Raw genomic sequence first — 25,235 nt, forward strand, 5'->3', positions numbered from 1 at the left:
ATTTTAATGACAATTCCTGCTTATGACTATGTTGGGTGTCTGGCCAAGTAGGAGTTGGTTCACTTGTAGGTGAGTTTCTGATTTTCAATTTTACACACAGCAACCCACCCACAAACACACACACACACACACCTCACTTGTTTTTAGGAGTTTGTAATCAGTGAGTAAAATGTGCCCTGAAAGGAAATCACTTGGTAAGAACTGCTATATGGTAAGTAAAGGTGACTCAAGAAAAGAAGTTCCTTGTGGTTGTAAACTTTACTATGTTGTGGATCTCTACAAAAATAAGCCTTCTTTTAAAAAAGAAGCTGATTTAGGCAAAAGTTTTAAACTGGAGGTTTCTGTTTTAATTTTTCAAAATGAGAACACTTCTTAAGAAATTTTTTCATTTGTTTTAATGTAAAAAGCAAAGGCAAGGGATAAATAAAATCTGAGTTCAAGCTAGATAGGTTTCAAAAACAACTGTATTATTTTTTTTGAAAGCTAAATTCTTTTAAGATATTTTATTTATTTATTTAGGTTGCGTCGGGTCTTAGTTGCAGGCACATGGGATCTTCATTGAGGCATGCGGGATCTGTTTGTTGTGGCGTGCGAGCTCTTCCTTGAGACACTTGGGCTTCTCTCTAGTTGTGGCGCATGGGCTCCAGTGCACATGGGCTCTGTAGTTTGCGGCTCTTGGGCTCTCTAGTTGAAGCTCAGTAGTTGTGGCACACGGGCTTAGTTGCCCCGCGGCATGTGGGATCTTAGTTCCTGACCAGGGATCAAACCTGTATTCCCTGCATTGGAATGCGATTTCTTTACCACTGAACCACCAGGGAAGTCACACAACTTTAAACTCTAGGGAAAAAGAGCTGATAGCTCAGAGTAAAAGCAAGTAATAGATTCAAAAAAACTGGTTATGGAATTTTTTTTTGTCTGATTTTTTTAATTAACAGCAGCCTTTCTCCATATTTTTCCTGTTTTTTTAGATTCAGATTAGAAGTTGTATAGATATGAAGGATTAGAGAATTGGTCAATAACAGAGAAAGATGGAGTAATTTCAGTTTCAGAAAGTTCATCTAGCTTTGCCTAGATGGATAAATGGGGCCACTAAAGCATGAGTCTGACATTTCTTGTCCCAGCTTAGTGGACTTCCTCCTGAAATGGAACTGGCACTTTAAAGCACATCTCTTTGCCTTTTTTTCTAAAGAAAAAGGAAATTACATGTTCTAATTAACCAGCAATTATCCCTCATTAATGAAGAAAGCACAATTTTCAACACTCCGGCTACTTGGCACTCTGGAAGCAATCAAGTGAGGCAAGATCCCTATAGCCTTAAGGGCTTTTTTTTTCTTGAACAGACAAAACTAGGGTAATTTAACGAGTAATAGCAATCATTTTTTACAATCAAAAGGATTGCAGGGTTTAATTAAATCTTTGACTAATGCATAAAAGTAATATTTATGCTTTTCCAAAGGCCAGTATTCAGCATGGACTAAGAGAGGAATGTGTTTTAATAACGTCTCAGCAGAGTTTTATGACTTTAATTTTTTAAAGTGTCTTTATATCCATCATTCTATTTTATTTCATAGTATTTTGGAAAGTGAGTCAGGCATTTTAATAGCCATTTAAAAGATATCTCTAATAGGTTACATTTTCTAAATAAAGTGACAACTGCTTAGTATTAGCGCCATAGTCGGAATGTGAAGCTCTTGAGGACATCTAAAGACTGACCCCTGAAATTCATATAATGCCCTATGACTGCTCAAAGAAAATGTGCTTCAAGTAATTTATCCTTATTAAAATGATTTAACTGTGACAATAAAGTTCATTTTCTCATGTCTTTAACATTTAAAATGGATTGTTTAACTAGAAAGTTGTATTACACTGATTAGTATAGGATGAAAAAACACTTATTTGTTTCTTCCTCAAGGAAATGTAGGAAGTTTTAAAAATACGAAGTACATTTTTTTGTTTAAGATTAATATGCAACGTTATAAATAACTTGAAGAGTCTTCCAAAGTTGCAACATCTGAATTCAATTGTGTGTTTCCTATCAGGCTTTTTTATACATAGTTTTTTTCCAACATTTTATTAGGAAAATTGTCAAATATGCTGAAAAACTGAAACATCTACCCGGTGAATTATATATACTCGTCAACTAGATTGTACAATTAGCAGTTAATTTGCTTTATCACATATTTATCCAACCATCTATTTATTGATCCCTCCATCCATCAATCCATCTTATTTTTTGATGCATTTCAAAATAAGTTTAAACATCAGTGTACTTCAGCTAGTACTTCAGCATACATATTATTAATGAGTTCAATATTTATTTATGGGTTTTTTTTTAGCTAAGATTTACATATTGGGAATTCACCATCTTAAGTGTACCACTCAATGAATTTTGACAAATGCATATGCTTGGGTAACCTAAACCCCTATCAAAATTAAAATATTGCCACCTTACCAGACAGTTCACTCATGCTTCTTCTCAGACAGTCCCCACATACCTATCCCTCAAAAGGCAACCGCTACTACGATATTTTTCAACACAGCTTAGTTTAGTAGCAGTATATAAGCATTTCAGTTGTTATACATCTTCACTGATATTTGGTATTGTCAGTCTTTTTATTTCAGCCACTCTTATGCATTTAGAGCAGTATATCACTGACTAATGATTTTGAGCACTTATTCGTGTATTTATGGCATTCCTATATCTTCCTTTGTGAAATCTCAGTTTAAATCTTTGGTCATTTTTAATTGGGTTGTTTGCTTTTTTAATATTGAATTGTAGGATTTTATATATTTTGGATAAATCTTTTGTCAGATATATAATTTGCAAATCTTGTCTCCCAGTCTGTATCTTGCCTATTCATTTGCTTAGCAGTGCCTTTTGATGCAGAATACTGTTTTACTGATTTATGTAGATCTTTCAAATGCTGACACATCTGATTATACAAAATTTAAAAGATGACATTTATTCATAGCGCTGTCAGTCTTATCAGAAAAGTTTTTAAGTATTGAAAAGCCGTCAAGCTAATAATGTTGGCAGATACTAGGGTTCCAAAATTCAAGAACATGTCTGCCATTACCCAATTCCAAATAACCATAGTTTATTAGTCATTCATTTTTTTATATACAATTTTATTTTATTATTATGTTTTTGACTGCATTGGGTCTTTGTTGCTGCGTGCAGGCTTTCTCTAGCTGTGGCGAGCAGGGGCCCCTCTTCGCTGTGGTGCACGGGCTTCTCCTTGCAGTGGCTTCTCTTGTTGCCGAGCATGGGCTCTAGGTGCGTGGGCTTCAGTAGTTGTCCCGCACTGGCTCGGTAGTTGTGACATGCGGGCTCTAGAGCACAGGCTCAGTAGTTGTGGCGTACGGGTTCAGTTGCTCCGCAGCATGTGGGATCTTCCTGGACCAGGGCTGGAACCCATGTCCCCTGCATTGGCAGGTGGATTCTTAACCACTGCGCCACCAGGGAAGCCCTGATTTCTTTTTTGATGTAAGCATTTACAGCTATAAATCCTACCCTAGGTCGGGCACCCGCTCTGTGGCTGCTCCCCCAAATCCCAGGGAATCCCTAGCTACCAGCCAAGGTTCTGATGGCCTTGGTAGGAGAGGAATACAACTATTTTAGATTGACAGAAAAATTGAGTTGAAAGTACAGAAATTTCCCATACACCCCTGTCCCCATATAGGCACACAAAACCACCCCATTATCAACATCCCACACCAGAGTGATGCATTTATTATAATCAGTGAGAATACATTGACACATCATCACCCAAAACCTATAGTTTACCTTAGGGATAACTCTTGGTGTTATACATTCAGTGGGTTTGGACAAATATACAGTGACATGTATCCACCATTTTAGTATCAAACATAGTTTCACTGCTCTAAAAAAATCCTCTGTACTCTATATCTATTCATCCCTCCCCCTACAATCCCCTGGCAACCAATGATCCTTTTATTGTTTTGTCTTTTCCAAAATGTCATATTGTTGGAATCATACAGTATGTAGCCTTTTCAGACTGGCTTTTTTATTAGTAATATTCAAAGTAATAGTAATTTCATTAGTAATATGAATTTAAGTATCCTCCATGTCCTTTCAGGGCTTGATAGCTCATTTCTTTTTATCACTGAATAATATCCCATTGTTCCAATGTACCAGTTTATTTATTTATTCACCTACTAAAGGAAATTTTGGTTGCTTCCAAGCTTGGGCCATTATGAATAAGGGTTCTGTAAACATTTGTGTGCAGGTTTTGGTGTAAATTTTCAACTCATTTGGGTAATACTAAGGGTCATGATTGCTAACTATTTGGTAAGGGTATGTTTAGTTTTGTAAGAAAATGCCAAACTGTCTTCCAAAGTGGCTGTTCCATTTTGCATTCCCACAAGCAATAAATGAGAATTTCTGTTGCTTCACACCCAGTATTGGGTGTTGTTAGTGTTTTGGATTTTGGTCATTCTAAAAGGTGTGGAGTGGTATCTGATTGTTGTTTTAATTTGCAATACTCTAGTAAATCTATGTGTCTTTGGATTTAAGATGGGTTTCTTGTGGACAGCATGCATTGGATCTTGTCTTTTGGTCCACTTTGACACTGTCTATCTTTTTAATTGGTATATTTATACCATTGATGTTTAAAGTTATTTTTGATATAGTTAGATTAATATCTACAATATTTGTTACTATTTTCTATTTGTTGCCCTTGTTCTTTGTTCCTATTTTTGTCTTCCATTCTTTTTCTGTCATTTGTGGTTTTAACTGAGCATTTTATATGATTCCATTTTCTCCTCTTTCTTAACATGTAGGTGGTACTTTTTTTTAAAAGTATTTTTAGTGTTTCCCCCTAGAGTTTGCAGTATACATTTACAACTAATCCAAGTCCACTTTCATATAACATACCTCTTCATGTGTAGTACAAGTACTTTGTAATAACAAAATAATCCTAATTCCTCCCTCTTATCTCTTGTATCATTGCTAGCATTCATTTCACTTATACATAAACATGCATAAGGATATACATATATATGTTATATATTACATATATGGACTTATATAGTCAAATACACTGTTGCTATTTTTATTTTGAACAAATATGTATTAGATCAATTAAGAATAAAAAAAATAAGTTTTTATTTTATTTTCACTTATTCTTTCGCCAGTGCTCTTTCTTTCCATATGTAGATTTAAGTATCTGACATATATCATTTTCCTTCCCTCTGGGGAACTTCTTTTGACATTTCTTGCAAGGCAGACCTGTTGATGAAAAATTCCCTCAATTCTGGTTTGTCTGAGAAAGTTTTTATTCCTCTTTCACTTTTGAAGGAAAATTTCACAGTGTACCAAATTTTTAGCTGGTGGTTGTTTTCTATTAACACTTTAAATATTTCACTCTACCCTCTTCTGCTTCAATGGTTTCTTTGGCAAAGTTGTATATAATTTTAATATTTGCTCCTCTCTATATAAGGCTTTTTTTTTTCTGGCTTCTTGTAAGATTTTGTCTTTATCTTTGATTTTCTTCAGTTTGAATATGATATGCCTGGGAGTAGGGTTTTCTTGTTTATTTACTTGTTTGTTTTGGCATTTACCCTGCTTGGTATTCTCTGAGCTTCCTGGATATGTGATTTGATATCTGACATTAACTGAGGGGAATTCTCAACAATTATTGCTTCAAATAATTCTTCTGTTTCTTTCACGTGTTATACCTTTTATAGTTGTTCCACAGTTTTGGTATATTCTGTGCTGTTTTATTTTTTCCAAATCTTCTTTTTGTCTTTGCTTTTCCATTTGGGGAGTTATACTGACATATCCTCAAGCTCAGAGATTTTTCTTCAGCTGTGTGCACCCGACTAATGATCCCAGCAAAGGCATTCTTCAATTCTGTTACAGTGTTTTTGATCTCTAAAATTTCTTTTTGATTCTTTGTTACATTGCCCATATGTTCATGCATGCTGTCTACTTTATCCATTGGAAAAATGCTGTCTACTTTATCCTTAGTGTATTAATCATAATTATTTTCAATTCCCAGTCTGGTAATTCCAGCATCCCCACCATATCTGAGTTTGGTTCTGATGCTTGCTCTGTCTCTTCAAACTGTGTTTTCTGTCTTATAATATGTCTTATAATTTTTTGTTCTTGTTGTTGACAGCCAGACACAATGTATTCGATAAAATAATCTCTGGTAAATAGAGCTTTAGTGGTGTGGTGGTAAGGTATGGGAGGAGGGGAAGCATTCTATAGTCCTATGATTAGGTCTTAGTCTTTTAGTGAGCCTGTGCCCCTGGACTGTGAACCTCACAAATACTTCCCAGTCTCTCTCCCTACTCCTGCCATGTTAGGTGGGACAGGATGGCTAGAGTGAGCTAGAATTGGGTATTTCCTTTCTCCCACGTGGAAGGCTACAATGGATTGGAATTGGGTATTTCCCTTCCTCAGGTCAGTTAGGCTCTGATAAAACCCCAGCAGTTTAGGCTCTGGTAAAATAGTTCCTCTTGAGGGTAGGCCTTGTTAAGAACAGTAGAATGCTGTGCCATATTTGAAAATGGTTACTTTCTACCTGCCAGAAGCTAGGGGGGACTTTTCTCCAATATTCGCTGTGAGAACAAAGTTAAGCTCTTGGAGGTAAAACTTGCGAAAATGTGGTGGCCCCCTGACTGAGTTTTGTCCCTCAGGCTTGTTCACACCGAACCTCCAGCAATTTGTCAGTTACAGTTTAGGTTTTCCTAACCTGGCACTGGTTCCCTTGAAGGTTTCTACTTGAGAGTTTCTGTTCTAGTAAGCTTTGATTGTCTGTATCTGCCTCTCTGTCACTCCAGTGTTTTGGGTGGCAGTTTGCTCTGTGAGTTCACTTCTCTGATGGGTCAAAGAAGAGTTGTTGGTCTTTTGTTTGTTCAGCTTTTTACTTGTTGTTAAGATGGAATGAGGACTTCCAAGCTCCTGGAAGTTTCTCTTTCATTTTTGAAGCATAGTTTTGCTTTTTTTTCCTTTCAGCACTTTAAATATGTCATCCCACTGCCTCATGGCTTCATGGTTTTCAGTGGAAATCAGATTATCAGATTAATCAGATTATCAGATTATTATGGATTCCTTGTACATAATGAGTTTCTTCTCTCTTGCTGCTTTCAAGATTCTCCCTTTATCTTTGGCTTTTGACAATTTGACTCTAATATGTTTCTGTATGGAACTCTTTAAGTTTATCCCACCTGGAGTCACTGAACTTCTTGGATGTGTGGATTCATATCTTTCATCAAGTTTAGGAGGGTTTTAGCCATTACTTCTTCAAATACTCTTTCTGCACTTTTCTCTCCTCTCACTCCAGGACTCCTATTATGTGTACACTTGATGCCCCACAGGTCCCTTAGGTTCTGTACATTTTTCATCATCCTTTTCTCTTTCTGCTCCTAAGACTGGATAATTTCAAATGACCTATTCAAATTCACTAATTCATTCTTCTTCCAGTTCAACTCTGCTGTTGAACCCTTCTAGTGAATTTTTCATTATGGCTATTTTAGTTTTTAGTTCCAGAATTTTAACTTATATTTCTGCTATGAATTGAATGTTTGTATTCTTCCAAAATTCATATGTTGTAATGGAATCCCCAATGTGATGGTATTTACAGGAGGGGCCTCTGTTAGGTAATTATGTCATGGGAGTTGGGCCCTGTGAATGGGATTAATGCCCTTATTAGAAGAGGCCAGATAGCTTGCTCACTCTCTTTCTGCCATGTTGAGGATACAATGAGAAGTTGGCAGTCTGCAGCCTGGTAGAGGTTTCTCACCAGAACCTGATCATGCTGGCATCCTGATCTCAGACTTCTAACCCTCAGAACTGTGTGAGAAATAAATTTCTGTTGTTTATAAGCCATCCAGTCTATGATACTTTGTATAGCAGCCCAAACTGACTAACACAGTTTCTTTTTATAGTTTCTACCTCTTTATTGAGGGTCTCTGTTTGGTGAGAAATCATTCTCCTAGTTTTTTTTAGCAATTTGAGCATATTAAGATGTTGATTTAAAGTCTTTGTCTAGTAAGTCCAATGCCTGGGCTTCTTCACAGACAGTTTCTATTAATTTCTTTGTTTCCTTGAATGAGCCATACTGACTTGTTTCTTTCATGCCTCATAATTTTTTAAAAATTAATTAATTAATTTATTTTTGGCTGCGTTGGGTCTTCGTTGCTGCATGCAGGCTTTCTCTAGTTGTGGCGAGCAGGGGCTACTCTTCATTAGGGTGCACAGGCTTCTCATTGTGGTGGCTTCTCTTGTTGCGGAGCACAGGCTCTAGGTGCACAGGCTTCAGTAGTTGTGGCACATAGGCTCAATAGTTGTGGCTTGCGGGCTTTAGAGCGCAGGCTCAGTAGTTGTGGCGCATGGGCTTAGTTGCTCCGCGGGATATGGGATCCTCCTGGACCAGGGCTCGAACCCGTGTCCCCTGAGGCTTCTTACTGCATCTGTGAGGTGGAGGTGGGAGAGAGGCAGGTGTGTCTTTGGAAGGCACTTTTGTCCTCTTTCCCTTGGAATTAGGATGGGAGGGGAAAGGAGAGGATCCTAGATAATCCCTCCCAGTTTGCTGTGGAGGAAGACCAGGCTCTTTTCCAGCCTCTTCTCCCAGGCCTCAGGGCCTCAGCTTCTGATTTTTCCGGAACTCACGGATGCCGCATAATTTTTTTTTGTTGAAAACTGGACCTTTTGAATATTATAATATGGCAACTATAGAAATATGATTCTACCCCCTCTCCAGGGTTTGTTGTTGTTCTTTGTTATGGGTTGTTGTTATTTGCTTATTACCTGACTCTTCTAAACTATTTTTCTAAAGTGTGTATTCTTTGTCATGTATGGCCACTGAAATCTGTGTTCTGTTACCTAGTCATTGGTTGTGTTTTTACAGAATTACCTTAAGTGCCTGGAACCAATGAAAGAAAAAAAGAGGGAAAAAGTCCTCTTCTAGTCTTTATAGATTGGCTGTGTGTTGGGGCATTCTGTCAATGCCTTGCCACATGATTTATAACCCTGCCTTAGCCTTTAATTTTTGCTTGCATAGAATTTGCAGGCCAGCTGAATGTGAAAGCTTTGGATCTTCTTGGGCCTTTCCTGAGCATGTGTCTTGCCCTGTGTATGTTCATGGTCTTCCTGATTCCCCAGTATACATGGGAGCCTTTACAATCCCTATTCTCCCATGTATCTCCTTTCCCAATCCCTTTCTTTCCATGGCTCTCATTCTATTTCTTATCCCAAGTGTTGTCCCTTTCTCAAGGTTGCTGTGTCTAATACCTTTGACTTTAAACGCTTTCAGCAAAAACTGCCCACGAAGTGGCCCCAGCCCAGGGAATGCTCTGAGTAGGATGAAACAAAGGGAAGCCTTTGTGTAGGTCCTTGATGGAGCCATCAGAGAGGTCAAGACCCATAACCATAGAAGTTTGAGAATAAGGTTTATACTGCTCCCTCTGGCACTAGCAACCTGCACCAGGACTGCAGGCTGCCATCCTCACCACCATTTTTCATTTGTTTGTTTTCTTTGTGGAAAGACTTTTGAACTCCAGAATAAATTTTGTATGGACATTGGACTATTCAGTTTACTCCTTCTTGAGTGACTTTTGGTAGTTTTTTCTGTTTCATCTAAGTTATCAAAATTACTGGCAGTATGCTGTTCATAATATTCTCTTAATACCCCTTTAACTATGTGGTATGCAGTGATGTCCCCTTTCTTATCAAAATATTGGTAGTTTTTGTCTTCTGTTTCTTCTTTTTTATTCAGTCTATCTACAGGCTTATCAATTTTATTTATTTTTAAAAATAACCAGCTTTTGTGTTTATTGGTTTTCTCTGTTGTCTTCCTATTTTTAATTTCATTGCTTAAGAGTCTTATCTTTATAACTTTCTACCTTCTGTTTGCTTTGATTTTAATTTGCTCTTTTTTTCCTATTTTAATAAAGTGGAAACTTCTATTTTTTTTTTAAACTATAATTTTTCTATTCACAATCAGACCTTTTTAAAAAAATTTATTTATTTTTGGCTGTGTTAGGTCCTTGTTGCTGCACATAGGCTTTCTCTAGTTGCAGTGAGTGGGGGCTACTCTTCGTTGTGGTGCATGGGCTTCTCATTGCAGTGGCTTCTCTTGTTATGGAGCATGGGCTCTAGGTGCACGGGCTTCAGTAGTTGCAGCACATGGGCTCAGTAGTTGTGACTCGTGGGCTACAGAGCACAGGCTCAGTAGTTGTGGTACATGGGCTTAGTTGCTCTGGGCATGTGGAATCTTCCCTGACCAGGGCTCGAACCCGTATCCCCTGCATTGGCAGGGGGATTCTTAACCACTGCACCACCAGGGAAGTCCCAAAACTTCTGTTATTTATTTGAGACCTTTTTTCCCCCTAATATAATCAACTGATGGTATAAATTTCCGTCTAATAACTGCATTCGCTGTACCCCACAAATTTTGATATGTAATTTTAATTTTCAGTCATTAGGTTATTTTCTGATTTCCCTTGTGATACTTTTCATTGTTCCATAGATGTACTTAAAATTGTGTTGGTTAATTTCCAGTTCTTCAGTGGTTTTCCAGATAGTTTTCTGTTACTGATTTTTAGTTTTAGTAGTTCAAAGCTTATTGATTTTTCTTTATATGAGAGAAGGGTGTGGGTATGTAGGCACGATTTCATCTGTTCACAGGGGATGCCGATCACCATGTACACATCTATCCCACCAAGGAAGACTCTCTCAATTTCCTACTGATCCTCAATCATTTATCACTGTTAATCTGGGGCATGGGGTGTGGTTGATGGGCAATTTAAAACATTGCAGCACTCTCAACATAAAGGAGCAACTTTTTTCTTCACTAAGTTTTCTGGTTGTTGTAAGTTTTTGACTAGGTTACAGAGTTCTGCAGAAGTTGATTATGACTGTTATTTTTTTAAGGTTTATTTTTTACTGAGGTAACATTGGTTAATAACATTATATAAATTTTATGTGTACATTATATTTCTACTTCTATATACACTATAGCATGCTAACCACCAAAAATTTAGTTTCCATGCATTAACATACAGTTAGTCCCCTGTACCCCTTTCAGCCTATCTCCTCCCCTGCCCCTTCCCCTTTTGTTTGGTTTGTTTTGTTTGGTTTGATTAATTTATTTTGTTTTTTTGTTTTTATATTCCACATATGAGTGAAATCGTGTGATATTTATCTTACTTCATCTGACATTTCAGTTAGCTTAATACCATCAAGGTCCATTCATGTTGTTGCTAATGGCAAAATTTTATCTTTTTATGGCTGAGTAGTATTCCATTGTATATGTATACCATATCTTCTTTATCCATTCATTTATTGATGGGAACTTAAGTTGTTTCCATATGTTGGCTATTGTAAATAACACTGATGAACAGATAGGAGTGCATATGTCTTTTCAAATTAGTGTCTTTGTGTTCTTTGGATAAATACCCAGAAGATAGTGGTCTAGTTCCTTCCATCCATCCTTCCTTCCTTCCTTGCTTTTTCTCTTCCCTTCCTTCCTTTCTCTCTCTCTCTCTTTCTTTTTTTTTTTTTTTTTTTTGGTATGTGGCTGTCAAGATTTTCAACACCATTTACTGAAGAGGCTATCCTTTCTCCATTGCATTTGCTTTGCTCTTTTGTTGTAAATTAATTGTCCATGTATGTGTGGGTTTATTTCTGGCCTCTCAATTCTGTTTCATTGATCTGTGTATCTGTTTTTCTGCCAATACCATGCTTTTGATTGCTATAGCTTTGTAATATAGTTTGATTCAGGGATACCTCCAGCTTTCTTCTTTTTTCTCAGGATTGCTTTAGCTATTCAGGGTCTTTTGTGGTTCCATATAAATTTTAGAATTTTTTGTTCTATTTCTGTGAAAAATGTCCTTGGATTTTGATAGAGATTGCATCATATCTATAGATTGCTTTAGGTAATATAGGCATTTTAACAATGTTAATTCTCACAATCCATGAGAACAGAATATCTTTCCTTTTATTTGTGTCTTCTTCAGTTTCTTTCAACAGTGCCTTACAGTTTTCAATATACACATCTTTACCTCCTTGGTTAAGTGTATTTCTAAGTATTTTATTCTTTTTGTTGTGATTGTCAGTAGGATTGTTTTTCTAATTTCTCTTTCTGCTAGCTCATTGTTAATGTATAGATTGCATGTTGATTTTGTGCCTTTATTATATGCATTTATTAATTTCTAACAGTTTTTTGGTGGTATCTTTATGGTTCTCTCTATATAAAATCATGCTATTTACAAATAGTGATAATTTTACTTCTTCCTTTCCAATTTGAATGCCTTTTATTTCTTTTTCCTGCCTAACTGGTCTGGCTAGGACTTTCAATACTAGGTTGAATAAGAGTGGCGAGAGTGGACATCCTTGTCATGTTCCTGGTTTTCGAGGGATAACTTTCAGCTTTCACCATTGAATTTGATGTTAGCTCTGGGCTTGTCATATATGGCCTTCATTATGTTGAGGTATATGTCAAACTTTGTTTTTTTGATTAATTAATTTATTTTTGGCTGTGTTGTGTCTTCGTTGCTGCCCACAGGCTTTCTCTAGTTGTGGCAAGTGGGGGCTACTCTTCGTTGCGGTGCATGGGCTTCTCATTGCAGTGGCTTCTCTTGTTGCGGAGCACGGGCTCTAGGCACACGGGCTTCAGTAGTTGTGGCACGCAGGCTCAGTAGCTGTAGCTCATGGGCTCTAGAGCACAGGCTCAGTAGTTGTGGTGCATGGGCTTAGTTGCTCCGTGGCATGTGGGATCTTCCTGGACCAGGGCTCGAACCCATGTCCCCTGCACTGGCAGGCAGATTCTTAACCACTGGGCCACCAGGGAAGTCCCTGTACTCATTTTGTTATTGAGAGTTTTTGTCAAAAATGTGTGTTGAATCTTGTGATTCTGACTGTTTTAGCCAGCTCATAAGTTGCTTTTGCAGAAGGACAGAATCCTGGAGTTCTCTACTTTACCATTTTCACTCCATGATATATATTTTAATGAACAGAATTTTGGTTGTTGAATAATATTCTATCTGGTAGATTGCCATAATTTATTTATCATTTTTCTATTATTGGATTGGACTTTTAATTTGTTTCTAATTTTTTGCTGTTTTAGATATATCTACAAGGAACATCTTTTGTACATAAAGCTTTTATCATTTCACTGGATTCTTTCTTTAGGATACATTTCAGAAGTGTAGTTACTAGGTCTGCAAGTATAGCCATTTTAACATTCCTGATACTATTACTAAATTGTCAAAAGGATTATACCAATTTGTACTCCAACCTCATAAGTAATTTTAAACTTTGAATTTTTCTGCAGTGGTTCTGTAACTGACAAAAGACTTTTCAAGAAGTAATATATACTTTTACTTTCTCTTAATGTTTTAGAGAAGTGCTTCTCAAACTGCAAAAATGTGCCTAAAAGTTACCCTCAGATCTTTTTAAAATGTGAAACCTGATGCAGTACACCTGTGTGGAGACTAAGACCATGTTTTTCTAACAAGTTCCCAAGTTGTTCTGATGCTGATGGTCTGATCCCACTGTGAGTACTAAGGCTTGAGGCTTAAGCTGTGACAGAAAAGGAAGTAGGAGAGCCTTTCCTGAGTTTTAAAAAATAAAGCAAGTTTGAAAAATCTCACTTAAGAAAATGTTCCAAAGAAAGTAATCTCCCCAAATTATCTAAATTAGTTTGAAGATTAGGAACAGGATGAAAGTTTGTTATTGATATTAGTAAAGGCAAAAGAAAAAAGAAGTAAAATTAGACATACTGCCTGTGGTTATGACTCAAAAACCCAGCTTGAGAGCTCCTCTCTTTAAGGAGTATGTTGAGGCTTAAAGCCTGATATTAAAATTAATGTTAAAGATAGTCTTTTATCCAGATAAGCAATATTTTCAGTTTTGTCATTCATGTGCATAGGCCTCTTTGGTATCATGGATTTCTCTGCAGAAATTTCACATAGTATACAAATGTGTCTAAGAATATCTTTTCCATATTAAACGTGTTCATCAACACCTTTATTTTTCATTAGTTCAATTTTAAAGATTACTACTAGTCTAAATAACTCAAATTTCTTAATAGGCATTTAGATATTTACTCAAGGTATAAAACCCACCCTCACTCAAGACATTGGATAATTTAATCATTTACTTAATGTCCTGGAAAATAAAGAATAAAATTATGTAGAAAATTATTTTAAGTTTATATAATTGAGCCTCATAATTTATTTATCCATTATCATCATTAACATGATAGAGGAACTTCCTTTTTTGTCCTCCCTGATGGGAGTGCTGGAAAAGTCGGGTAAAAGAGTTCTGGACATGCCATTTGGCTTTTCTGTATCTCAAGTCAATTCACTAAGTATGTATTGAGAGAGTGTTTATTGTTCTAGCTTTGTGAGAACTACAACAACTATAAGATAAAGTCCTATTTTTCAGTTGCTTCCAAATTACTTTGTGAAATAATTACCGTGTATTCTTGTTCAGAGAGAAACTTGGCAAACAAATCACTGTGACAGTCCACCTTTCAGTATTCTACAAGTTGTTTTAGGTTGGGATTTATATGAAGCACTAGAGATTTCAAGGTGAAAAAAAATTGAATGCCACTCTTTACTAGCCGTATTTCTGATCACAAAAACAAATGTCAAATGTTCATTCAAGAAACAGCTGTGTTTAGATGCTCAGCATAAGTAGGCTTAATACTGTGCTGCAGTGGTGAGGACAGATTCCCATGTAGAGTAATATTTCTCAGCCTGTAATCTATGCCTCTTTTAATAAACATAACATTCACACACACACACATATACATATATCCAGTGAGGTTCTGATACTAACCTCCTTTCCCTCATTGACAAGGGTCAGTCTAGAAAGTGCTGGACCAAGCATGATATGATAACAATGGTTATTTCTTCAATAGCCAAGAGGCCTGGCTCCTTGAGGATTGCATATTATGATCAACTATTTCAAACATGTAAAAAAATCTAAGTAACTGCATCTAGACCTAATTTCAAGGGCCATGTCAATATTGAGTCATACCCTTAAAGTAGTGTTAATTTGCTGGTATTGGCATTGATACCTTAGAGTTCCATGTAGTACAATTCATCCCCCATGTTTGGATGATAAATGAAGGTGAGAATGCTTTTGCTCTGTTTTAAAATTTGGTCGATGATTCTATGGAAGGTTCTGCTTCTTTCTTGTGCTTTTAATTATTTCGTGGTTCCTTTTCCAGGTACTCCTAATTTTTACCTTATAGACCTGGACCTTCATAGGCAGGGATGCTGAGGATTCTCGTGCCGAGGCAGGCAAGGTGCTGAAAGGTGAAGGAAATGGCAGAAGGGCTTTGTTAGAGTAGGTTCTGGGGAAGTATTTTCCAAGTTGAGTGGCTATCTTTACACAAACTGTGTGTTCTCCGTCTGAGCCTTCAAGCCTTTTGAGGGCTGCTAAATGAATTGGGCTTCACTCTATGCCACAGCTATAGATCTCCAATAGAGCAGAAATATTTACGGATATCGCTGGCTATGCAAGGCCCCAGAAATTAAGTATGAGTATTCACGAGTATCTTTTTTATGCCTGCTGGATTCCTATATCTTATGGGGCAGGAGGTGGTGAGGGTGTTTTATCAATTCTAGTCTAATATTATGAATTTCACCTTAATTTGAGAATGGGTTTATCAGCACTATGTAAAGTTGTGTTTCAACTCTAGCTGTCCATTGGGACTAACTGGGAAACTTTCAAAAACACCAGTGCTTGGCCTTCTCCCTAGACAAATTGAATCAGAGCCCCTAGGGTAGGGTCCTCAGCACTGGTATTTTTATTTTTAATTTAATTTAATTTATTTTTACATCTTTATTGGAGTATAATTGCTTTACAATGGTGTGTCTGTTTCTGCTTTAAAACAAAGTGAATCAGTTATACATATACATATGTTCCCATATCTCTTCCCTCTTGCGTCTCCCTCCCTCCCACCCTCCCTATCCCACCCCTCTAGGTGGTTACAAAACACAGAGCTGATCTCCCTGTGCAATGTGGCTGCTTCCCATTAGCTATCTATTTTACGTTTGGTAGTGTATATTTGTCCATGCCACGCTCTCGCTTTGTCATAGCTTACCCTTCCCCCTCCCCATATCCTCAAGTACATTCTCTAGTAGGTCTGTCTTTATTCCTGTCTTACCCCTAGCTTCTTCATGACATATTTTTTTCTTACATTCCATATATATGTGTTAGCATACGATATTTGTCTTTTGCTTTATGACTTACTTCACTCTGTGTGACAGACTCTAGGTCGATCCACCTTATTACAAATAGATCAATTTCGTTTCTTTTTATGGCTGAGTAATATTCCATTGTATATATGTGCCACATCTTCTTTATCCATTCATCCTATGATGGACACTTAGGTTGTTTCCATCTCCTGGCTATTGTAAATAGAGCTGCAATGAACATTTTGGTACCTGACTCTTTTTGAATTATGGTTTTCTCAGGGTATATGCCCAGTAGTGGGATTGCTGGGTCATATGGTAGTTCTATTTGTAGTTTTTTAAGGAACTTCCATACTGTTCTCTATAGTGGCTGTACCAATTCACATTCCCACCAGCAGTGCAAGAGGGTTCCCTTTTCTCCACACGCTCTCCAGCATTTATTGTTTCTAGATTTTTTGATGATGGCCATTCTGACTGGTGTGAGATGATATCTCATTGTAGTTTTGATTTGCATTTCTCTAATGATTAATGATGTTGAGCATTCTCTCATGTGTTTGTTGGCAGTCTGTATATCTTCTTTGGAGAAATGTCTATTTAGGTCTTCTGCCCATTTTTGGATTGGGTTGTTTGATTTTTGTTATGAGCTGCATGAGCTGCTTATAAATTTTGGAGATTAATCCTTTGTCAGTTGCTTCATTTGCAAATATTTTCTCCCATTCTGAGGGTTGTCTTTTAGTCTTGTGTATGGTTTCCTTTGCTGTGCAAAAGCTTTGAAGTTTCATTAGATCCCATTTGTTTATGTTTGTTTTTATTTCCATTTCTCTAGGAGGTGGGTCAAAAAGTATCTTGCTGTGATTTATGTCATAGAGTGTCCTGCCTGTGTTTTCCTCGAAGAGTTTGATAGTTTCTGACCTTACATTTAGGTCTTTAATCCATTTTGAGCTTATTTTTGTGTATGGTGTGAGGGAGTGATCTAATCTCATACTTTTACATTACCTGTCCAGTTTTCCCGGCACCACTTATTGAAGAGACTGTCCTTTCTCCACTGTACATTCCTGCCTCCTTTATCAAAAATAAGGTGACCATATATGTGTGGGCTTATCTCTGGGCTTTCTATCCTGTTCCATTGATCTATCTTTCTGTTTTTGTGCAAGTACCGTACTGTCTTGATTACTATAGCTTTGTAGTATAGTCTGAAGTCAGGGAACCTGATTCCTCCGGCTCCGTTTTTCGTTCTCAAGATTGCTTTGGCTATTCGGGGTCTTTTGTGTTTCCATACATATTGTGAAATTTTTTGTTCTAGTTCTGTGAAAAATGCCACTGGTAGTTTGATAGGGATTGCAATGAATCTGTAGATTGCTTTCGGTAGTAGAGTCATTTCCACAATGTTGATTCTTCCAATCCAAGAACATGGTATGTCTCTCCATCTATTTGTATCATCTTTAATTTCTTTCATCAGTGTCTTATAATTTTCTGCATACAGGTCTTTTGTCTCCTTAGGTAGGTTTATTCCTAGATATTTTATTCTTTTTGTTGCAGTGGTAAATGGGAGTGTTTCCTTAATTTCACTTGCATATTTTTCATCATTAGTGTATAGGAATACCAGAGATTTCTGTGCATTAATTTTGTATCCTGCTGCTTTACCAAATTCATTGATTACCTCTAGTAGTTTTCTGGTAGCATCTTTACGATTCTCTATGTATAGTATCATGTCATCTGCAAAGAGTGACAGCTTTACTTCTTTTCCAATTTGGATTCCTTTTATTTCCTTTTCTTCTCTGATTGCTGTGGCTAAAACTTCCAAAACTATGTTGAATAAGAGTGTTGAGAGTGGGCAACCTTGTCTTTTTCCTGATCTTAGTGGAAATGCATTTAGTTTTTCACCATTGAGGACGATGTTGGCTGTGGGCTTGTCATATATGGCCTTTATTATGTTGAGGGAAATTCCCTCTATGCCTACTTTCTGGAGGGTTTTTATCATAAATGGGTGTTGAATTTTGCTGAAAGCTTTCTCTGCATCTATTGAGATGATTATATGGTTTTTCTCCTTCAATTTCTTAATATGGTGTATCACGTTGATTGATTTGCGTATATTGAAGAATCCTTGCATTCCTGGGATAAGCCCCACTTGATCATGGTGTGTGATCCTTTTAATGTGCTGTTGGATTCTGTTTGCTAGTATTTTGTTGAGGATTTTTGCTTCTATGTTCATCAGTGATATTGGCCTGTAGTTTTCTTTCTTTGTGATATCTTTGTCTGGTTTTGGTTTCAGGGTGACGGTGGCTTCGTAGAATGAGTTTGGGAGTGTTCCTCCCTCTGCTATATTTTGGAAGAGTTTGAGAAGGATTGGTGTTAGCTCTTCTCTACATGTTTGATAGAATTTGCCTGTGAAGCCATCTGGTCCTGGGCTTTTGTTTGTTGGAAGATTTTAATCACAGTTTCAATTTCAGTGCTTGTGATTGGTCTGTTCATATTTTCTATTTCTTCCTGATTCAGTCTTGGCAGGTTGTGCATTTCTAAGAATTTGTCCATTTCTTCTAGGTTGTCCATTTTATTGGCATAGAGTTGCTTGTAGTAATCTCTCATGATCTTTTGTATATCTGCTGTGTCAGTTGTTACTTCTCCTTTTTCACTTCAAATTCTATTGATTTGAGTCTTCTCCCTTTTTTTCTTGATGAGTCTGGCTAATGGTTTATCAATTTTGTTTATCTTCTCAAGGAACCAGCTTTTAGTTTTATTGATCTTTGCTATCGTTTACTTCATTTCTTTTTCATTTATTTCTGATCTGATTTTTATGATTTCTTTCCTTCTGCTAACTTTGGGGTTTTTTTTGTTCTTCTTTCTTAATTGCTTTAGGTGCAAGTTTAGGTTGTTTATTCGAGATGTTTCCTGTTTCCTAAGGTAGGATTGTATTGCTATAAACTTCCCTCTTAGAACTGCTTTTGCTGCATCCCGTAGGTTTTGGGTCGTCGTGTCTCCATTGTCATTTGTTTCTAGGTATTTCTTGATTTCCTGTTTGATTTCTTCAGTGATCACTTCATTATTAAGTAGTGTATTGTTTAGCCTCCATGTGTTTGTATTTTTTACAGATCTTTTCCTGTAATTGATATCTAGTCTCATAGCATTGTGGTTGGAGAAGATACTTGATATAATTTCAATTTTATTAAATTTACCAAGGCTTGATTTGCGACCCAAGATATGATCTATCCTGGAGAATGTTCTATGAGCACTTGAGAAAAATGTGTATTCTGTTGTTTTTGGATGGAATGTTCTATAAATAGTAGTTAAGTCCATCTTGTTTAATGTATCATTTAAAGCTTGTGTTTCCTTATTTATTTTCATTTTGGATGATCTGTCCATTGGTGAAAGTGGGGTGTTAAAGTCCCCTACTATGAATGTGTTACTGTCGATTTCCCCTTTTATGGCTGTTAGTATTTGCCTTATGTATTGAGGTGCTCCTATGTTGGGTGCCTAAATGTTTACAATTGTTATATCTTTTTCTTGGATTGATCCCTTGATCATTATGTAGTCTCCTTCTTTGTCTTTTGTAATAGTCTTTATTTTAAAGTCTATTTTGTCTGATATGAGAATTGCTATTCCAGCTTTCTTTTTGTTTCCATTTGCATGGAATATCTTTTTCCATCTCCTTACTTTGTCTGTATGTGTCTCTAGGTCTGAAGTGGGTCTCTTGTAGACAGCATATATATGGGTCTTGTTTTTGTATCCATTCAGCCAATCTGTGTCTTTTGGTGGGAGCATTTAATCCATTTACATTTAAGGTAATTATTGATATGTATGTCCCTATTCCCATTTTCTTAATTGTTTTGGGTTTGTTATTGTAGGTCTTTTCCTTCTCTTGTGTTTCTTGCCTAGAGAAGATCCTTTAGCATTTGTTGTAAAGCTGGTTTGGTGGTGCTGAACTCTCAGCTTTTGCTGAAAGTAAAAGTTTTAATTTCTCCATCAAATCTGAATGAGATCCTTGCTGGGTAGAGTAATCTTGGTTGCAGGTTTTTCTCCTTCATCACTTTAAATATGTCCTGCCAGTTCCTTCTGGCTTGCAGAGTTTCTGCTGAAAGATCAGCTGTTAACCTTATGGGGATTCCCTTGTCTGTTATTTGTTGTTTTTCCCTTGCTGCTTTTAATATGTTTTCTTTGTATTTAATTTTTGACAGTTTGATTAATATGTGTCTTGGCATATTTCTCCTTGGATTTATCCTGTATGGGACTCTCTGTGCTTCCTGGACTTGATTAACTATTTCCTTTCCCATATTAGGGAAGTTTTCAACTATAATCTCTTCAAATATTTTCTCTGTCCCTTTCTTTTTCTCTTCTTCTCCTGAATCCCCTATAATTCGAATGCTGGCACGTTTAATGTTGTCCCAGAGTTCTCTGAGACTGTCCTCAGTTCTTTTCATTCTTTTTTCTTTATTCTGCTCTCCAGTAGTTATTTCCACTATTTTATCTTCCAGGTCACTTATCTGTTCTTCTGCTTCAGTTATTCTGCTATTGATCCCTTCTAGAGTATTTTTAATTTCATTTATTGTGCTGTTCATTGTTGCTTGTTTCATCTTTAGTTCTTCTAGGTCCTTTTTAAATGTTTCTTGCATTTTGTCTATTCTATTTCCAAGATTTTAGATCATCTTTACTATCATTATTCTGAATTCTTTTTCAGGTAGACTGCCTATTTCCTCTTCATTTGTTAGGTCTGGTGGGTTTTTATCTTGCTCCTTCATGTGGTGTTTGTTTTTCTATCTTCTCATTTTGCTTATTTTACTGTGTTTGGGGTCTCCTTTTTGCAGGCTGCAGGTTCGTAGTTCCCGTTGTTTTTGGTGTCTGTCCCCAGTGGCTAAAGTTGGTTCAGTAGGTTTTGTAGGCTTCCTGGTGGAGGGGACTAGTGCCTGTGTTCTGGTGGATGAGACTGGATCTTGTCTTTCTGGTGGGCAGGTCCACGTCTGATGGTGTGTTTTGGGGTGTCTGTGGCCTTATTATGATTTTAGGCAGCCTCTCTGCTAATGGGTGGGGTTGTGTTCCTGTCTTACTAGTTGTTTGGTATAGGGTGTCCAGCACTGTAGCTTGCTGGTCGTTGAGTGAAGCTGGGTGCTGGTGTTGAGATGGAGATCTGTGGGAGATTTTTGCCGTTTGATGTTATGTGGAACTGGGAGGTCTCATGTTGACCAGTGTCCTGAAGTTGGCTCTCCCACCTCTGAGGCACAGCACTGACTGCTGGCTACCGCACCAAGAGCCTTTCATCCACATGGCTCAGAATAAAAGGGAGAAAAAGTAGAAGGAAAGAAAGAAACAAAGAAAGAAAGAAAGGAAAGAAGGAAGGAAGGAAGAAAGAAAGGGAGAGAGAGGGAGGGAGGGAGGAGGGAAGGAAGGAAGGAAGGGAGGAGGGAAGAAAGGAAAGAAAGAAAGGAGATAAAATAAAATAAAGTTATTAAAAGAAAAAATAATTGTTAAGAAAAAAAAATTTTTTTGAAAGAAAAAAAACGGATGGATAGAACCCTAGGACAAATGGTGGAAGCAAAGCTATACAGACAAAATCTCACACAGAAGCATACACATACACACTCACAAAAAGAGGAAAAGGGGAAAAAATCATAAATCTTGCTCTCAGAGTCCACCTCCTCAATTTGGGATGATTCGTTGTGTATTCATGTATTCCAGAGATGCAGGGTACATCAAGCTGATTGTGGAGTTTTAATCCGCTGCTTCTGAGGCTGCTAGGAGAGATATCCCTTTCTCTTCTTTATTCTCACAGCTCCCGGGGCTCAGCTTTGGATTTGGCCCCTTCTCTGCGTGTAGGTCGCCTGAGGGCATCTGTTCTTCGCTCAGACAGGACGGGGTTAAAGGAGCAGCTGCTTCGGGGACTCTGGCTCACTCAGGCCGGTGGAGGGAGGGGTATGGAGCGCAGGGCGAACCTGTGGCGGCAGAGGCCGGTGTGACGTTGCACCAGCCTGGGGCGTGCCGTGCGTTCTCCTGGGAAAGTTGTCCCTGGATCCCGGGACCCTGGCAGTGGTGGGCTGCACAGTCTCCCCGGAACAGGGGTGTGGATAGTGACCTGTGCTGGCACACAGGCTTCTTGGTGGCAGCAGCAGCAGCCTTAGCGTCTCATGCCCGTCTCTGGGGTCTGCGCTTTTAGCCTTGACTCGCACCGGTCTCTGGAGCTCCTTTAAGCAGTGCTCTTAATCCCCTCTCCTCGCGCACCAGGAAACAAAGAGGGAAGAAAAATCTCTGGCCTCTTCGGCAGGTCCAGACTTTTCTCCGGACTCCCTCCTGTCTAGCCGTGGTGCACTAACCCCCTTCAGGCTGTGTTCACGCCGCCAACCCCAGTCCTCTCCCTGCGCTCCGACCGAAGCCTGCGCCTCAGCTCCCAGACCCGCCTGCCCCGGTGGATGAGCAGACAAGCCTCTCGGGCTGGTGAGTGCCGGTCGGCACCGATCATCTGTGTGGGAATCTCTCCGCTTTGCCCTCCGCACCCCTGTTGCTGTGCTCTCCTCCCTGGCCCCGAAGCTTCCCCCTCCGCCACCCGCAGTGTCCGCCCGCGAAGGGGCTTCCTAGTGTGTGGAAACCTTTCCTCCTTCACAGCTCTCTCCCACTGGTGCAGGTCACGTCCCTATCCTTTTGTCTCTGTTTATTATTTTTTCTTTTGCCCTACCCAGGTACGTGGGGACTTTCTTGCCTTTTGGGAGGTCTGAGGTCTTCTGCCAGCGTTCAGTAGGTGTTCTGTAGGAGTTGTTCCACGTGTAGATGTATTTCTGGTGTATCTGTGGGGAGGAAGGTGATCTCTGCGTCTTACTCTTCCGCCATCTTCCCCTCCTGGAGTGGTACTTTTAAAAAGCTCCTTAAGTGACTCTCACATGCAACCACACATTAGGAACCTTTAATTTAGAGAAATGATTCTCTAACTCAGCTGCACGTTAGAATCGCCAGGGGAATTTAAAAATATCCAGATACTCAGGCTTCACCCTGGGCCAATTGAGTCAGAATCTGTGGGAGTGAGACCCAGGCATCAGTATTTTTTTTTTTACTCTCCCCAGATAATTAAAATGTGTGGCCAAGTTTGGTGAACTTTTGAAAACATCCTCCTCTTCGCCATGTAAATTAGTTCACGCCTAATACGGATATGCTCTTTGCTCTGAATTAATTATATCAGTGCTTCTCAAACATATATGTTCTTACATGTTCATATGTTCATATATGTTCACATGTTCATATATGTATACCTTGGGATCTTGTTAAAATGCATATTCTGAATCAGCAGGGGTGGCCCTGTGATTCTGCGTTTCCAACGAGATCCCAGGTGATCCCAGTGCTACTGGTTACGTGGACCACACTTTGAGTAGCAATGAGTCTTGCCATTGTATGGCCATCTGGATGAAACTTCAATTAAAAAAATAAAAAGATAGAATATAGGATTTTATATAGAGGTCTGTACTTCAAGTTAGTTAATTATAATTAATTAGCCTACACTTAAAATTCTGGTAAATGATATTTTATTTGGGAAACTTAATTAAACAATTAGGGAAAAATGTGTTGTTCCAGATAACATTGAAATGTTTCAGATAGAACCACTTGTCAGACAGGTTTTAAAAAAGATTCAAGCATTGGTTGGTTCACTGTACTAGAGCAGTGGCAAAGTTCTTTAAAAATTTATCTGCAAAACCCATTGTATAAAGCAGACATAATAATTATACAAATTTTACAATGCTGTTTAAATTTTTTTTCTTTGATGGGAAGATATGCCACTGTTTCTGGAAAGCCTGAACCGTTTCCATACAACCTGTGATCCCTCTGAGCACAGACTGGAATCCTTTGATTCAGTGTACAGAGAATACAAGAAATCTATTCTAAGGAATTCAATTAGACTTAAGTGGAGCATACATTTGGAAATCTTCATTTATATAATAGCTTGTAGCCATTAGGTAAATTTGGTTGTTCGTGATTTATTACAAAAACTTTCATTGTTGACTTTTTATGAGTCAGCCATAATTCTAGGAAATGGAAATACCAGTGAGAAGATCTATTCAAAATTAACAGAGAAAATAATTTTTATTCCCAAATTGAAATATATGTGATTATGCAAAAATTCAGAAGAACTTGCATTAAAGTACAAGGTGAAGCAGAAAGCACTGATGTAGAAGCTGCAGCTTATCCAGATCTAGCTAAGATGAAGGTGGCTACACTAAAAAACAGATATTCAGTGTAGATGAAACAGCCTTACTTTGGAAGAAGATGGCATCTAGAACTTTCATAGCTAGAGAGGAGAAGTCAATGCCTGGCTTCAAAGCTTCAAGGACAGGCTGACTCTCTTGTTAGGGGCTAATATAGCTGGTGACTAATTTGAAGCCAGTCTTAGTTTACCATTCTGAAAATCCTAGGACCGTTAAGAATTATGCTGGGGACTTCCCTGGTGGCACAGTGGTTGGGAATCCACCTGCCAATGCAGGGGACACGGGTTCAAACCCTAGTCTGGTAAGATCCCACATGCTGCAGAGCAACTAAGCCCGTGTGCCACAACTAGTGAGCCTGTGCTCTAGAGCCCGCGAGCCACAGCTACTGAGCCTGTGCGCCACAACTACTCAGCCTGCATTGTAGAGCACAGAAGCCACAACTGCTGAGCCCGCGTGCCACAAATACTGAGACCCACATGCCTAGAGCCCATGCTCCGTAACGAGAGAAGCCACCGCAATGAGAAGCCCATGCACCACAATGAAGAGTAGGTCCCGCTCACCACAACTGAAGAGGGCCCGCACGCAGCAGTGAAGACCCAACACAGCTAAAAAACAAATAAATAAATATTTATCTCTCAAACCTATACACTTAAAAAAAAAAAAGAATTATGCTAAATCTACCCTGTCTGTGCTCCATAAATGGAACCACAAAGCCTGAACAATAGCACGTCATTTACTGAGTACTTTAAGCCCTCTGTGGAGACATACTGCGCAGAAAAAAGATACCTTTCAAAATATTACTGCTTATTGACAATGCAGCTGGTCACCCCAGGAGCTCTGAGGTACAATGAGATTAATGTTGTTTTCATGCCTGCTAACACA

The 25,235-nt window shown here is 38.2% G+C and overlaps 1 protein-coding gene across 4 annotated transcripts in view; it reads left to right on the forward strand.

The window, feature by feature from the left end:
* Positions 1–25,235, forward strand: part of LOC137227817 (tyrosine-protein kinase JAK2) — a 375,133-nt gene that overhangs the window by 172,551 nt on the left and 177,347 nt on the right. The gene's annotated exons all lie outside the window — the stretch shown is intronic.

This window comes from Pseudorca crassidens, chromosome 7 (assembly GCF_039906515.1).
Source record: "Pseudorca crassidens isolate mPseCra1 chromosome 7, mPseCra1.hap1, whole genome shotgun sequence".
In the NCBI taxonomy this organism is placed as follows: Eukaryota; Metazoa; Chordata; class Mammalia; order Artiodactyla; family Delphinidae; genus Pseudorca; species Pseudorca crassidens.